Here is a 12,151-nt window from a genome sequence, read left to right as displayed (position 1 = left end):
CGGTACCTCAGCGCCCTCGCAACAATTTCCGCCCAAAACTTCAACAGCCGATTTCTCGAGTCCTAGACGTCGCAGAGACACGCCTTTAGCTCGCCGAACAGGTCTTTCAAAGGGCTTTCTGATGGAATTACTAAAGGAATTTGGATCAACCCTTAATTTAATTCTAAGAAAAATCGATAATTTTACAAAAGAGTGTAAAGTTTCAACTATGAGAATAAAAATTTCCAAAATTCACTGCGTGTTAAATTTATTTACCCAGCTTTTGGCAATCACAGTTTTTACTAGGGTTGTAAAAGTACCCCTCGTGTACCCTTAAATTTAAAAATGTATATTTAAAACCTAATGGAATAAAATTTTGAAATTTTGTATATTGTAGATCTAACTTAAACCTATAGAAAAAATATTTAAAACTGGGGGTCGTCGCGACAGATTTGGAAATACGATTTTTGAAATTTTGCAAAAATGTAAAGTTCTATATCTTTAAAACCAAAGCACCTATCTTCAAGCTTCCAAACGGCTGGTGACAGCTCCCGGCAGGGCCTTCATGCTGGCTGGATAGAATTCTCCCAACACCATTGGATGCGTGGCTTGATGACCACGTGGTAACTGTTTTTTTTATCGCCCACGTGGGCGGAAAAAATCGGCAATGATGTCCGAAATGTAGAGCTCAGTCCCGGCTTTAAATTGGCACTAAAAAAGGGATATGTCGCCGCGGTAGATCGGGCAGCGTTAATTTTTAAAGGTAAAAATTTAAGCAAATTTCCACTTTTTTGCACTTTGCACTCGAACGGCTGCACCGATTTTCACCACACTTTCACCCGCGCGTAGGCCTGATTTTTCCGCACAGTTTGGTATGCAACACGATATGTTACGCGAGAAAAATACCACTGGTAGCGATTTTTGAAGGGAATTTTTGCGCGGAGCTTCGCCTGTACACGTGTTCTCGCGGCGGGGGGTGTCCGCGTGACTGGGTTAGGTTAGGTTAGGTTAGGTTTGTCGGACCACAGGTATATCCGGTTCGACGTCTCTGCCCAGACCGCGAGCGGCCGCCATCCAACAGCCCCGATCAACGACGGCCCGCGCTGGGCGCTTAAGTGCATCGACAAGGAACTGCTCGAGGAAGCTGCCTTAGTCCAGTCCTGGATTTGGGAGTCGGCGACGGACGGCCCCGTCGACGTCGAAGCGGTGGCGCTGCGGTTTCGCGGGGCGATGACGCAGATCTGCGACGCGTCCATGCCCCGCGTCCGCCAACAGTCCGCAAGGCGCCAGGTGTACTGGTGGACCGCCGAGATTGCGCAGTTGCGCATCGCGTGCTGCGGCTCGCCGCCAGTACACACGATACCGGAGACGACGTCGACGGTTTGCCGAGGAGGACGCTGTATGAGGTGTACAGCGCGTCCAAGGAGACTCTGTGGCTGGCCATCGGCGATTTAAGTCGCGTGCCAGGGAGGCTGCTGGGGTCCCTGGATCGGGATCCGGGGCCGCCCCTACCGTTGGGTACGGGGCAAGCTGCGCATGGGCGCCTCCACTGGTGCAGAGCATGCAGCCCCAGCTGCTAGGGCGGTCGTATTGGCGCTCTTCCCCGAGCGAGCGGGACACGTTCCCCGACGATGGCTTCACCCTCGGCCACAGACTCTCCCGAAGAGGAGAGCACCGATGTCCCCGAGGTGACGCAAGCACAGCGCCGTCGCGGCTCCGGGCTAAGAACGGCGCCCGGACCCGACGGAGTTCCTGGCCGAGCTCTCGTCCTGGCTCTGAAGGAGCTAGAGCCCCAGCTGAGAGGGCTCTTCACGGCATGTCTCGAGCAGGGTCAGTTTCCCAGTGTGTGGAAGGAGGGGAGGCTGGTCCTGCTCAGGAAGGAGGGCGCCCCGCGGACTCGCCGTCCGCGTACCGGCCCATAGTGCTGCTCGACGAGGCGGGCAAACTCTTTGAGCGTGTCATCGCAGATCGCCCGTCAGCCACCTGCAGAGAGGGGCCGGACCTGGACGACAACCAGTTTGGTTTTCGTCGCGGGCGCTCCACCAGACGCCATAATGCGCGTGAGAGCCCTGGCGGAGGAGACGGTGTCCCGGGGGGGTGGTGTTGGCGGTGTCTTTAGACATCTCCAACGCGTTCAACACCCTGCCCTGGAGCTGTATTCGGGAGGCACTGAGATATCACCGCGTGCCTCCCTACCTCCGTCGCACAGTAGGGGCCTACCAGAAGGTAGATGCGTCACATATCGGGGACATGACGGTGCCGGTCGGCACCTCATGACGTGCGGTGTTCCACAGGGATCGGTGCTGGGGCCGCTCCTGTGGAACATCGGTTACGATTGGTGCTGAGAGGCGAACTCCGTCGGGCGCCGACTTGACGTGTTATGCGGACGACACGCTTGTCACTGCCCGGGGAGCTCGCACAGGGAAGCAGCGTTGATAGCCACGGCTGCGGTGTCACAGGTGGTGAACCGCATCCGGCGCCTGGGCCTGAGGTGGCCCTCAACAAGTCGGAGGCCATGGTGTTTCATGGCCCCCGACGCGCGCCGCCGTCGGGATCACACATCGTGGTCGGTGGAGCCGGATAGCTGTCGAGTCCACCATGAAGTATCTGGGATTGGTGCTCGACAGCCGATGGGAATTCGGCCCCACTTCCGGCGGCTGGTGCCCAAGCTGATGGCAGCGGGCGCGCTGTCAACGTTGCTTCCCAACATGGGGCCTGAGCGCCGCCTGTAGGCGGTTGTACGTGGGAATCGTGCGGTCCATGGCCCCATATGGGGCCCCTGTGTGGCGATGGACCTGGCGGCCAGCACTCAGCCATTCTGCGCAGACCGCAGAGGGCGATGGCCGTCAGAGTCGTCCGCGGGTATCGCACGATTTCCTACGAGGCGGCTTGCGTCCTGGCCGGATCCCCGCCCGGGACCCAGAGGCTAAAGTACTCGCGTCGCTGTATCGGTGGCGCGAGGAAGAGCGGGCACGGGACTCGAGGCCGGTGCAGCGGCAGATAGCGCAGCGCCGAGCAGAGCCCGTCAGGTTGGTGGCGGAATGGCGGCAGAGGCTTCTGCGCCTACCGCCGGCCTCGCCACCGTCGAGGCGATCCGGCCAGTGCTCGACGACTGGCTCGGGAGAAGGCACGGCTCCCTGTCGTTCAGGGTGACGCAGGTGCTGCGGGGCACGGCTGCTTCGGCAAGTACCTGTGTCGCATAGGCAGGGAGCCGGACGCTCGGTGCCACCACTGCGTCCATGGCGGAGGACACGGCGCAACACACGTTCGTTCAGTGTTGCTTGGGAGGAGCAGCGCCGTGTCCTCACAAATGAAGTAGGAGGCGATCTGTCGCTGCCGGCCGTGGTACGGAAGATGGTCGGCAGCGCAGAGTCGTGGGACGCAGTGGTGTCCTTCTGCGAGGACGTGATGTCGCAGAAGGAAGCTGCGGAACGGGAGAGGAGATTTCAACTGCCGATCCCGCCCGCAGCAGGCGCTCCGGGCGCCGGAGGAGGGCAGACAACGCCCTTCCGCCCCCATGAACGGGTCCAGGGCGAAGGACTGGGGAAGTCCCCGCCCCTATTCAACGGACCCGAGGCGGAGGCGCGCGCGGGTGTCGACGCGCGCCTCTGAGGCGTTGCACGGGGAGTTTAACACCTCACCCCCGTGCCTGAGGCGAGGCCCGCAAGGCGGGCCAGCACCAGTGCGGGCTGCGGAAGATTTGGATTCCCGCGGCCCCGCGCCCACGTGTAAGGAGGACACAGGGGGGTTTTAGCCGGTAAGAGTCCGGCACACCCCTCCGCCTCTCCCCAGGCGGAGGAAGTCCATGAGGATTTCGAGAAAAAAAAAGGGTTAGTGCCTGTCAGAAAACCTCCCCGTGTGCTCGGCAACTGCTGGTCCCTGTGGACACGTCCTGCTGGAAGAGCAGTCACCGGGCCGGTGATTTGGGCACGGACAATAACTTTCGCGGGGTGGGATAGGAGATTGTTGTCCGTGGCTAATTCGACAGGAGCGGAGGAGTCGCGCCCGAGGGTTTCCTATCTGCACTCTGCAGCAGCAGAGTGCACGACTAGAGCGAGGTGGGTAGATCGCGGGCCGTTGTACAGTCCGCGGTCTACGGGTCTCCGCGGCGTGCTGTCGTGGTGACCGAGGTAGAAGGCCGCAGGTTGCCCTCAACCTGTGGTATTGGGGCATCCGTGGCGAGGTGCTGAGCCACGGTGCCAAGTAGGTTAAGCGGTTTTGTTATCGTGTAAGTTAAAAACCAAAGAGAAAATTACAAAATAACAAAAATACAAAAATATATTAGGTTTAGTCTTAGGTTAGTGTCCTAGTTGTAGATACCGAGCAGCGGGCGGTGTATCCTGCACCGGAGGCATCCGCTGGCCTCGGGGACTAAATACCTCCCAAAGAGTGGCCGCATCGCCTTGGGGAAGGGATGTACCACCCATATCGTAAATGGAAATGCAGATATAGAGTGTGTCTTGTCTTGCGATCCGGCTGACGCCCGGCGCTCGCAGGTATCCGGGCCTGCGAGTGTTAAATTGGTTACCGAAGGACGCGCAGGGGTAGGCGACCGCCCCTGTAGCGGATGTGGCTACTGGAAGCACCGATTCTATGTCATGTGACCCGGCTGACAACCGGCGCTCACAGGTATCCGGGCCTGTGAGGTGAAATTGGCGACCGACGGACGCGCAGGGGTAGGCGACCAGGCCCCTGCTGCTGATAGTGCTACTGGAAGCACCATCTTGGCACGGTCTTGAGCCAGGGGCTGCAGACCGTGCAGTGTGGTCCTGTCCGAGGGAGTCGCGCGGAACTGCTCCAGATTTTGGAGGAAGCGTCCGCGCGATGAAGTCTGACCGAGATGGGTCGATAGGCCTATCCTCAAGCGAGGAGGACCTATCGGCCCAAAAGTGCCGACAGCTCGGCGGGCCGAAACCGGCACCAACAGGAGGGGGGGCCTCTTTGCGGCCGCCGAGGGATTCGCGGGGGCGGTTTCTGCGCTCCGCTACTCCGGCGGCCAGCGAAGAGAGTGATGTTGGGGTCAGGAGCGAGGACCCTGGCGGCGTGAGCTGTGTTTCCCCAGGAAGCACGAAAGCAGAGCTCAACGCCGCCAAAAGAGAGCAGCGGAGGGCGGTCGCGGTCGATGAGGTGACAGAGATGGCCCGACGCTTCGCGAGCGACGTGCCGCTTTGGCGGCTTCAGGGGAGATGTCGGCGGTGGCGTTAAGCCAACAAGTGTTGGGCGGCGTGGATGTCGTCCTGAAGGTTGCCACGCAGTCCGGCAACCTGAAGGGCACATTCACCCGCGCCCTCAAGGAGGCAGCCGCCGACATCAAGGAGGCGGTTGGAGACCTCAACCGAACGGCCTCAGACGAGGTCACTAAGTTGCAGGAGGAGAACAGCCGCCTCCGAAGAGATCTGGAGGATCTCCGGCGGCAAGTGGCTGCGCTGAGCGAGCAGCAGCAGCCACAATCTGCCGCCGTCGCCACTCCGCCCATGGCGACTCCCACTCCCGCACCGGGACCGACAAGCGCGCACACCGACGATGAGGTCGAGCGCATTGTCTGGCTCTGCATGCTCCAGTGCGGGAGCATGATGAACGCTCGCATCGAGGCCATCTCTCGGCGCCTTCCGCAGGAGCCAATCCTCCGGCCGACATTAGCGGCGGACAAACGGAGGACGGAGGAGCCGCCGAGACCTGCGCCTCAAAAGGGGAAGCCCGCGGAGGGTGTTGAAAAGCCCGTGGAGGGAACCCTGTCGATGTTCAGCCCACGACCGCCGGGTCCAAGGGTGAGACCTGGCGAAAGTCGTGGGCCGCAAGAAGGCCCGCAAAGCCGCCAAAAGGCCGCGGCACCAGCAGCAGCGCGCGCCGCAGTTGCGCAGCCTGCGCGACGGACTGCCAAAGACCGGCGGTCGCAATGCGCCGGCGATACGTGCGCCTCGTTCTGAGGCTGTTACGCTAACGCTCCAGCCCGGAGCTGCGGAGCGCGGCGTTACGTACCAGTCGGTGATTGCCGAGGCCAAGGCCAAGATAAAATTGGCAGATCTTGGCCTCCAGTCCGTCACCCTCAGGCAGGCTGCCACGGGTGCGCGGCTGTTTGAGGTGGCTGGTGCTGCGAGCGACAGCGTCGAGAAGGCGGACGCCTGGCCGCCAAAATGAAGGAGGTCCTCAACCCAGAGGACGTCCGGGTCTCCAGGCCAATGAAACCGCAGAAGTGCGGATTGCTGGCCTGGACGACTCCGTGACCTCTGAGGAGGTGGCGGCGGCCGTTGCTCGTGGCGGAGAGTGTCCGCCGGACAAGGTGCGGGCCGGCGACATACGCGTTGACGCTACCGGACTCGGCGTAGTCTGGGTTCGGTGCCCTAGCGTCGGCGAAAAGATCGCCGATAGTGGCAGATTGCTGTTGGCTGGGTTGCAGCGAGGGTGAAACTCCTGCAGCCCCGGGCTTTGCGGTGCTTCCGGTGCCTGGAGAAGGGGCACGTCCGGGCAAAATGCACCGCCGAGATTGACCGCAGCGACCTCTGTTATCGTTGCGGTCAGCCCGGCCACAAGGCGGCCCAGTGTTCCGCGGCGCCAAACTGCTGCTTGTGTTCGGCTGTGGGGAAGCCAGCGGGACACAAAGTGGGCGGAGGGGCCTGTGGCGCGCCTGCCAGCAAGGCCAAGAAAAAGAAGAGGAGCTCTAAGCCTGCCGGGGAAACCTCGCCACCCCCGCAGGCCAGTAGCTCCGCGGCCGACCCCGGCCCAGGACCGTTGCCGAGGGAATGGAGGTCAATAGGGCACCTCCATTTCTCCAGGGCAACATCAACCACTGTGCCAGAGCTCAGGATCTTCTCCTCCAGAGCATGGCAGAGTGGTCGATTGACGTGGCTGTGGTCGCCGAGCTGTACTTCATCCCCGCCCGTGACAACTGGCTGGGGTGCGCTGACGGTTTGGTGGCCATTATTGGCGGGACTCTGACCGACCCGTCTCGGGGCCGTGGCTGGGTTGTTGTGGTCTCGGGCGGCATCGTCATTGTGGGGGCGTATTTCTCCCCAACAAGAGTCTCGCCGACTTCGAGGGTTTCCTTGTCGAGTTGGGCGCCGTCGTAGGCCGCCATCACCCTCGCCCGTTCTGGTGCTCGGGGATCTCAACGCCAAGTCATCGGCGTGGGGATCTCCGGTCACTGACCCTCGGGGCGAGGTGCTGGAAGAGGGCGGTGACGACCGGTCTGGTCGTCCTGAATCGGGCTCGGAATACACGTGCGTGCGGCAGCGGGGCGGGTCGATAGTGGACGTCTCGTTCGCTAGCCCCTCTGTCGCCAGCCGAGTCCGCGACTGGCGTGTCGCCGTGGAGGTGGAGACGCTGTCGGACCACAGGTATATCCGGTTCGACGTCTCTGCCCAGACCGCGAGCGGCCGCCATCCAACAGCCCCGATCAACGACGGCCCGCGCTGGGCGCTTAAGTGCATCGACAAGGAACTGCTCGAGGAAGCTGCCTTAGTCCAGTCCTGGGGGAGTCGGCGACGGACGGCCCCGTCGACGTCGAAGCGGTGGCGCTGCGGTTTCGCGGGCGATGACGCAGATCTGCGACGCGTCCATGCCCCGCGTCCGCCAACAGTCCGCAAGGCGCCAGGTGTACTGGTGGACCGCCGAGACGCAGTTGCGCATCGCGTGCGTTGCGGCTCGCCGCCAGTACACACGATACCGGAGACGACGTCGACGGGTTTCGCGCTGATGCGACGCGCCAGGCGAGGTCGCGCCAGGAGCTGCTGGGGCCCTGGATCGGGATCCGTGGGCCGCCCCTACCGTTGGGTACGGGGCAAGCTGCGCATGGGCGCCTCCACTGGTGCAGAGCATGCAGCCCCAGCTGCTAGGGGCGGTCGTATTGGCGCTCTTCCCTGAGCGAGCGGGACACGTTCCCCGACGATGGCTTCACCCCGGCCACAGACTCTCCCGAAGAGGAGAGCACCGATGTCCCCGAGGTGACGGCAGAGACGAGAGCGGCCGTGTCGCGGCCCGCTAAGAACACGGCGCCCGGACCCGACGGAGTTCCTGGCCGAGCTCTCGTCCTGGCTCTGAAGGAGCTAGAGCCCCAGCTGAGAGGGCTCTTCACGGCATGTCTCGAGCAGGGTCAGTTCCCAGTGTGTGGAAGGAGGGGAGGCTGGTCCTGCTCAGGAAGGAGGGCGCCCCGCGGACTCGCCGTCCGCGTACCGGCCCATAGTGCTGCTCGACGAGGCGGGCAAACTCTTTGAGCGTGTCATCGCAGATCGCCTCGTCAGCCACTTGTGCAGAGGGCGGACCTGGACGACAACCAGTTTGGTTTTCGTCGCGGGCGCTCCACCGTAGACGCCATAATGCGCGTGAGAGCCCTGGCGGAGGAGACGGTGTCCCGGGTGGGGTGGTGTTGGCGGTGTCTTTAGACATCTCCAACGCGTTCAACACCCTGCCCTGGAGCTGTATTCGGGAGGCACTGAGATATCACCGCGTGCCTCCCTACCCGTCGCACAGTAGGGGCCTACCAGAAGGTAGATGCGTCACATATCGGGGACATGACGGTGCCGGTCGGCACCTCATGACGTGCGGTGTTCCACAGGGATCGGTGCTGGGGCCGCTCCTGTGGAACATCGGTTACGATTGGGTGCTGAGAGGCGAACTCCCGTCGGGCGCCGACTTGACGTGTTATGCGGACGACACGCTTGTCACTGCCCGGGGGAGCTCGCACAGGGAAGCAGCGTTGATAGCCACGGCTGCGGTGTCACAGGTGGTGAACCGCATCCGGCGCCTGGGCCTGGAGGTGGCCCTCAACAAGTCGGAGGCCATGGTGTTTCATGGCCCCCGACGCGCGCCGCCGTCGGGATCACACATCGTGGTCGGTGGAGCCCGGATAGCTGTCGAGTCCACCATGAAGTATCTGGGATTGGTGCTCGACAGCCGATGGGAATTCGGCCCCCACTTCCGGCGGCTGGTGCCCAAGCTGATGGGCAGCGGGCGCGCTGTCAACGTTGCTTCCAACATGGGGCCCGAGCGCCGCCTGTAGGCGGTACGTGGGAATCGTGCGGTCCATGGCCCTATGGGGCCCCTGTGTGGGCGATGGACCTGGCGGCCAGCACTCTAGCCATTCTGCGCAGACCGCAGAGGGCGATGGCCGTCAGAGTCGTCCGCGGGTATCGCACGATTTCCTACGAGGCGGCTTGCGTCCTGGCCGGATCCCCGCCCTGGGACCTAGAGGCTAAAGTACTCGCGTCGCTGTATCGGTGGCGCGAGGAAGAGCGGGCACGGGACTCGAGGCCGGTGCAGCGGCAGATAGCGCAGCGCCGAGCAGAGCTCCGTCAGGTCTTGGCGGAATGGCGGCAGAGGCTTCTGCGCCCTACCGCCGGCCTCGCCACCGTCGAGGCGATCCGGCCAGTGCTCGACGACTGGCTCGGGAGAAGGCACGGCTCCCTGTCGTTCAGGGTGACGCAGGTGCTGTCGGGGCACGGCTGCTTCGGCAAGTACCTGTGTCGCATAGGCAGGAGCCGGACGCTCGGTGCCACCACTGCGTCCATGGCGGAGGACACGGCGCAACACACGTTCGTTCAGTGTGTTGCTTGGGAGGAGCAGCGCCGTGTCCTCACAAATGAAGTAGGAGGCGATCTGTCGCTGCCGGCCGTGGTACGGAAGATGGTCGGCAGCGCAGAGTCGACGCAGTGGTGTCCTTCTGCGAGGACGTGATGTCGCAGAAGGAAGCTGCGGAACGGGAGAGGAGATTTCAACTGCCGATCCCGCCCGCAGCAGGCGCTCCGGGCGCCGGAGGAGGGCAGACAACGCCTCTTCCGCCCCCATGAACGGGTCCAGGGCGAAGGACTTGGGGAAGTCCCCGCCCCTATTCAACGGACCCGAGGCGGAGGCGCGCGCGGGTGTCGACGCGCGCCTCTGAGGCGTTGCACGGGGAGTTTAACACCTCACCCCCGTGCCTGAGGCGAGGCCCGCAAGGCGGGCCAGCACCAGTGCGGGGCTGCGGAAGAATTTGGATTCCGCGGCCCCGCGCCCACGTGTAAGGAGGACACAGGGGTTTTAGCCGGTAAGAGTCCGGCACACCCTCCGCCTCCCCAGGCGGAGGAAGTCCATGAGGATTTCCCCGAAAAAAAAAAAAAAAAAGGTTAGGTTAGGTTGGTGCCTGCTGATGGGCGCAGCGGGCGCGCTGTCAACGTTGCTTCCAACATGGGGTTCGAGCGCCGCCTGTAGGCGGTTGTACGTGGAATCGTGCGGTCCATGGCCCTATATGGGGCCCCTGTGTGGCGATGGACCTGGCGGCCAGCACTCTAGCCATTCTGCGCAGACCGCAGAGGGCGATGGCCGTCAGACGTCCGCGGGTATCGCACGATTTCCTACGAGGCGGCTTGCGTCCTGGCCGGATCCCCGCCCCTGGGACCCAGAGGCTAAAGTACTCGCGTCGCTGTATCGGTGGCGCGAGGAAGAGCGGGCACGGGACTCGGGAGGTGCAGCGGCAGATAGCGCAGCGCCGAGCAGAGCCCGTCAGGTCTTGTGGCGGAATGGCGGCAGAGGCTTCTGCGCCCTACCGCCGGCCTCGCCACCGTCGAGGCGATCCGGCCAGTGCTCGACGACTGGCTCGGAGAGCAGGCACGCCCTGTCGTTCAGGGTGACGCAGGTGCTGTCGGGGCACGGCTGCTTCGGCAAGTACCTGTGTCGCATAGGCAGGAGCCGGACGCCTGGTGCCACCACTGCGTCCATGGCGGGAGGACACGGCGCAACACACGTTCGTTCAGTGTGTTGCTTGGGAGGAGCAGCGCCGTGTCCTCACAAATGAAGTAGGAGGCGATCTGTCGCTGCCGGCCGTGGTACGGAAGATGGTCGGCAGCGCAGAGTCGTGGACGCAGTGGTGTCCTTCTGCGAGGACGTGATGTCGCAGAAGGAAGCTGCGGAACGGGAGAGGGAGATTTCAACTGCCGATCCCGCCCGCAGCAGGCGCCTGGGCGCCGGAGGAGGGCAGACAACGCCCCTTCCGCCCCCATGAAGGTCCAGGGCGAAGGACTTGGGAAGTCCCCGCCCCCTATTCAACGGACCCGAGGCGGAGGCGCGCGCGGGTGTCGACGCGCGCCTCTGAGGCGTTGCACGGGGAGTTTAACACCTCACCCCCGTGCCTGAGGCGAGGCCCGCAAGGCGGGCCAGCACCAGTGCGGGGCTGCGGAAGAATTTGATTCCGCGGCCCCGCGCCCACGTGTAAGGAGGACAGGGGGTTTTAGCCGGTAAGAGTCCGGCACACCCTCCGCCTCCCCAGGCGGAGGAAGTCCGAGGATTTCCCCGAGAAAAAAAAAAAAAAAGGTAGGTTAGGTTAGTTAGTTGGGGTGCCTGTCAGAAAACCTCCCTGCGTGTCGGCAACTGCTGGTCCCTGTGGACACGTCCTAAGGGAAGAGCAGTCACCGGCCGGTATTCTGGGCACGGACAATAACTTCGCGGGGTGGGATAGAGGAGATTGTTGTCCGTGGCTAATTTCGACAGAGCGGAGGAGTCGCTCGAGGGTTTCATCTGCACCTGCAGCAGCAGAGTGCACGACTAGGGAGCGAGGTGGGTGCAGATCGCGGGCCGTTGTACAGTCCGCGGTCTACGGTCTCCGCGGCGTGCCTGTCGTGGTGACCGAGGAAGGCCGCAGGTTGTCCTCAACCTGCGGTATTAGCATCCGTGGCGAGGTGCTGACACGGTGCCAAGTGCAGGTTAAGTTAGTTTTAAGTTAGCCGTAAGTTAAAAAAACCAAAGAGAAAATTACAAAATAACAAAAATACAAAATATATTAGGTTTAGTCTTAGGTTATGTCCTAGTTGTAGATACCGAGCAGCGGGCGGTGTATCCTGCACCGGAGGCATCCGCTGGCCTCTGGGGGACTAAATACCCTCCCAAAAGAGTGGCCGCATCGCCTTTGGGAAGGGATGTGTGTACCACCCATATCGTAAATGGAAATGTCAGATATAGAGGTGTCTTGTCTTGCGATCCGGCTGACGCCCGGCGCTCGCAGGTATCCGGGCCTGCGAGTGTTAAATTGGTTACCGAAGGACGCGCAGGGTAGGCGACCAGGCCCCTGTAGCGGATGTGGCTACTGGAAGCACCGATTCTATGTCATGTGACCCGGCTGACAACCGGCGCTCACAGGTATCCGGGCCTGTGAGTGTGAAATTGGCGACCGACGGACGCGCAGGGGTAGGCGACCAGGCCCCTGCTG

This window comes from Helicoverpa armigera, chromosome 5, assembly GCF_030705265.1.
Source record: "Helicoverpa armigera isolate CAAS_96S chromosome 5, ASM3070526v1, whole genome shotgun sequence".
NCBI classification, from domain to species: domain Eukaryota; kingdom Metazoa; phylum Arthropoda; class Insecta; order Lepidoptera; family Noctuidae; genus Helicoverpa; species Helicoverpa armigera.
The sequence above is the reverse complement of the archived record's forward strand: the minus strand, read 5'-3'. Positions refer to the sequence as shown.